General features: G+C 36.0%; 1 long non-coding RNA gene across 1 annotated transcript; it reads left to right on the top strand.

Moving 5' to 3' along the window:
* The first annotated feature begins 1,884 nt into the window (after window positions 1-1,884).
* Window positions 1,885-4,875, top strand: LOC125692084 (uncharacterized). The gene is made up of 3 exons (XR_007376442.1): window positions 1,885-2,085; window positions 2,816-2,893; window positions 4,463-4,875. It is a non-coding gene; the product is annotated as an uncharacterized LOC125692084 (long non-coding RNA).
* The last annotated feature ends 217 nt before the right edge of the window (window positions 4,876-5,092 follow it).

Genomic DNA, 5,092 nt, shown 5'->3' with positions numbered 1-5,092 from the left:
TATTCCCCTTGGTTTTATTCTGTTGTTTGTTTGGTTTTCATTTTGTTTTGTTTTTGTCTCTCACATATGTAGATTTCAGTTCTGTTGTCCATTTTTTGACGTATTTTTTTCTATTTCAAATAGCGTTTCTCTATAGTATAAACAATGGAGATGAAAGACCTTTCTTTTTGCTGCAAGGTAAAAATAGTTTTGAACATCATAAACCTCTGCTGTTGACTGTACAGAATAATTGCTTTTTTTTCTTTTCCAAATATCTTTTCAATATTATGAGAATGTCTCATAATAATAATTCCAAATGGAAGAGCTTGAAGGAAAAGCTGCATAAGAATACTATTTCTATCTTTAAAATCATCTGTATGTATACCCAGACGTATACAAGTGTTAAACTGAGTGTGCTGGTGCTGAATACATTTAAATATGTGATTATAGTTATAATTCTGAAATGAAGACTTTAGTCATAAATTGATACTCTGAAGCTTGTAGTTACTACAGTGCTTGGTTGGATCTTTGTTCTGTTAGACAAGATCTTTATTGAACACCCATCATTCAAAGAAGATTTAAGAAAAGCAGATTTGTCTCTTGACTGCTCCCTTCTGATCAAGTGGAATGAAAAATACTTTTACAAGCTATTCCATAAAAGCAAGGTAATTAGAACTTAGAGGAATCTATATTGGTTGGAATTACGCAGTCCAAGGAATTTGTGTTTTTTTTCTTGAGGCTGAGAGAGACTTTGGATGATGTATTTTCAGTATTCTTCCTCCCTTAAACATAAAATAAACATTGGCCTATTTAATCCAAAAGCAAAAAAATAATTATATGATTTCAACCTCACTTGAATCTAATAAGCAAAAGCATACGTTCTCACTCGTTACTGTGGCTAGCAGTTTTAGATATATAGTGCTTTTCTGGAAATTACCTGAGACTACATCCAACATTCTGGAGGAATATTCTGATCCATAAAATTAGAAAATGATGTCACCTTCAATATCATAGCTCTGCTGAAGACTATTGAACGATACAAACCAGGTAGTTGCAAACCTATCATTGGAGGGCATTTGTGGTTTTGCTGGAGTGAGATATCTTCCTTAAATCCTTTTTGGTGCCTAAGAACAGGAGTGAGACTTTTTCACAAGGTTGCTTATGTTTAACATTTGTATTAGAATTATAGAATCATAGAATCTTAGATTGTCTTAGATTGTGAGGGACCTTAAATAGCATCAAGTGTTAGCTCCTGCTGTGGGCTGTCTGCCCCTCACCTGATCAGGCTGCCTACAGCCTCTTCTAAACTGGCCTTGAAAACCTCAAGGAATGTGGCATCCACAGTTTCTCTGGGTAATTTGTTCCAGTCTTTTGTATGTCTTTCCGCATACAGGGTGCATTCTCAGGCAGTCCTTCAGGGATTTGGAATCTGTGCTGGGTACCAAAAAGGTGTAATTGCACACTTCAAACATCCAAACCATTTTGTATGTGTGATCCTTAAGTCACTTCTGGACTAATTATCATTTTAAAAGAAATATTAACTGATGAAGCAATTTCAATGCTCTTGTTCAAAAATGCACATTTCTGACAGAACTGGGGAATTAAACCTCTTGTGATAGGCTCCAGCCCGCAGTTACAGCTTATTGTTTTTCCTGCCTGTTAATGGATCATTATTTTACTATCTACTTGTCAGAAGAATAAAAGCTAAACATATTAAAAGAAATCCAACATACCAAAAAAGAAAACAATCTGTTCAGGAGTTGCAGCTCTCATTTAAAATGAGAGCTGATAGGAGAAATATAGGAATGGTACCTCCTCTTCCAACCTGCAAGATCTAAATGCTTTTAGATATATGGCTGTACAGTTCCTCCTGTTGATTCTCTGTCAGTTTTAAACCTCATAATCTCTGTCTCTGCCCCCCAAGCTTTTCTTTATGAGAGTGTTAACCTTCTTCCTTTTTTTTTTCTATTGAAATCTGTGGAAGAGTAAGTGCAGGATCTGGTTCCTAAAGCTGCTCCATCACGTTGCCAAGTAACCAGAGAAGGAATATGTTTTGTTTTCCATGGAGGGCAGGAAGGATCAGAGTGCTTGTGTGAAAGATCACAGGTAAGAATTTAAATGTGCATATTTAAAGCAAAAATAGCTACTAGAAGTGAATGTTAAGGAGATTGAAACTTGCAAGGAACTGACTTTAAGAAATATAACATGAGGGAGTTCCTTTCAATTTCTAGCTTTTAACCCTTCTATGTTGCCAAAAATGAAATATGTTCTTAAATGGATCTATATGCATCATCTCACAAAAAATCAATGCTTTTAGCATTTGTGTGCATCACTTGTAGTAGTGTGATCTACCTGAACTTCAGTGAGGAGAAACAGTAGCATCTTCCATATCAAAGGAAATCACAAGAGCAAATGACTTCATTTACCAACACCTTGAGATCTTACACCTATCTTCGCTGTTTCTTATGTGTTGCCTTGCATCTGAAATCCAGACATGTGATGATGTTTTCAGTCTTAAGTAAATGTTTCTGATATAAAAAAAGAACACTATTACTGGAAATGAGTAATAATTGAATGTTCTTTTGGTCATTTTTCTCATTTCTTCTGCATAGAAAATCATGAATTATTTCCAGTAACAGAATAACAAAATCCACTATATACATACATTTACATACATTTAACAGATAATTTCTTATTAATGACTACAGACATTATAAGGTATATACAAGAAACAATAGTAAACAAATCTGGAGCCATAGTTCCTTTATCTGGAAGCCCACATAGAATATCTGAGTCCTGTCCTTTGAATGACTCCTGTTTTTTGTTGGCATTGCAGAGCCTAAGGAAATGTGTGATCAGTGGGCAGACTGAATCCAGCATGATCCTTCCACTTAGAGACATTCTGTACCCTAAGGTAATTTTTCTCATATTTGCAAGCTTCACAGCAACTACAGCTATAAACTCAAGCCCTTATTCAGTGTGAATGACATTGGCTGACCAAGTTATCTCCTGTACCTCCCCTTGACAATAAAACAGTGCTAGGGTACCTGCTCTGGTTGGCTTGTAGTAAGATTATATAAAAAGGAAAAGGTAAACCTATGACTCCTTGCACAACTTCTTTTGTTCCTTGATAAATTAGTCTTGGAAGAGCCTCCCACTTCTCAAGTGTTAATTGCGTGATCAAAGTTCTTGTCTCCACACTTAAGAATATAAAAGCATATCATATGAGTGAATCTGGTTAGTTTCAAATAATTGTTTGGAATTAAAGGAGTTCATGGTCTTTACTTGCTTCAGAGCCTGAACCAAATTACAGCTGGTTTGGTCGAAGAGTTGAGCGCATCCATCCTAGAGGCTCATCAAATGCCAGAAGGATTGCTTAGTGAAGCTGTAGTATTTCCATCCCTAGAACCATAGAATCCTAGAATCATTTAGGTTGGAGAAGAACTGTAAGATCAAGTTCAGTCATTAACATAATACTGTCAAGTCTGCCACTAAATCATGTCTGTAAGCATCACATCTACCTGTCTTTTAAATACTTGCAGTAATGGTGACTCAACTACTTCCAAGGGTAGTCCACCAACGCTGGTGATACTCAAAACATAACTGCTTATAGTCTTGAGCAAAGAGGTCTAGCTATCCCTGGTTTTAGAAGGAGTGCTTAGACTAGACCACTTTCCTTTTCAAGATCAGCCATTTGGATGGTATTTTTGTGGCACATATAAGGGGAGATGAACAGCATTTCAACGCATGATCTGGATCTGATCAAAGAATTCTGCATAAATATGTGAATATTAGATATGGAAAGTGCTTAGGATATCAGACTCATTCTGAAAAGCAGAGGCAGAGTGTGTTGTCAAACACATGAAGTTAGGTAACTGGAGGGAACAGGAATCCATTTTGGCAGCTTAATTCTGTTCCACAATAACAACAGTTAGTACATTTTCTCTAATATAAGTGATCAACGTGTTGACACTGTTTGAAGTTATTCTTTCCCATTCTTACTAAACATTACAATTACAAGCTGTGTAGCTGGCATATCTTCCCTTTGTACGGGAAAGGTTTCACACTGAAAATTGCATTGAAATTCACACCAGTCAATGGAGTTCTCTATGAATTGGATGCCCTTAATATGAACTAAAATAAGGTAGAGTCAGAAGACAAGAGGTAATATGTCATCCATCAAGACAAGGTGGCCTTGTCCACTTCCCCTGTTCAGAGCAGTTCTCTCATGGCACTATTCAAGTTGAATCACTTGCAAGGGAAAACCTCTCCTGGTTCAGATGAAATTTCTTCCCAGAAACATGGTAACACTTAAAGAATTTCAGATTCCAATGGACCTAGTGCTCTAGCTTGTGTTTTGGTGGTGCTCAGTTTACTAAGACAAATGTGAGGGAACACTGACTCATTCACATCTAATTTTAAGGACAAAGAAACTACATTCTCTAAAATGTCTCATTTTATTTTATTTTGTTTTATTTTACAGTTAAATATTAACAAAATGAACAAGTCTGCAATCAAAAACAAAGCAAAAAAAGCCCTGCAGCATTCCTGGTATTAGCAAATGGCATCATAATTTCATCATCATGAACTGTATTTGCTATAATCTGGGCTTATTCTGGGATGTTTGACAGCAGAACGTGATAGAGATCTGTGAAGGTCAGCGAACTGGCATCAGTTTAAATCAGATGATAATCTGCTCATTTATTTTGAATGTAAAATGATGATTACAGGGAAAGGAACCAAGAAAAGGGCTTTCATCTTAAGGAGGAGTTTGAAAAGAAGGTTCCTCGGGGTTTGGGGTGGTTTGAGAGGAGTTTCTATGTTTAGTTTTAGACCACCCAAAAGAAGGCAACTTTAAGAGTTTAGGCACTTTAAGTGCTTAGGCACTTTTCTCAAACGCTTGCTCTGTACTACATTTATTTATAATTCTTTTACATTTACTGTAATTAAGTCTTTATTGATTTGACATAAACCAACAGCTGCATTTCACTATGGAAGTCAACTGAAAAATAAATGTCATCTACTAAGCATGGACAATACGCTTGAGACTGCAGATGACATGTATTAAATTCTCTTATCATTTTTGTACCTCTTCAAGCACAGTATCAATTAT

This window comes from Lagopus muta, chromosome 4 (assembly GCF_023343835.1).
Source record: "Lagopus muta isolate bLagMut1 chromosome 4, bLagMut1 primary, whole genome shotgun sequence".
Lineage (NCBI taxonomy): Eukaryota > Metazoa > Chordata > Aves > Galliformes > Phasianidae > Lagopus > Lagopus muta.
This window is presented reverse-complemented; position numbering and strand designations above follow the sequence as displayed.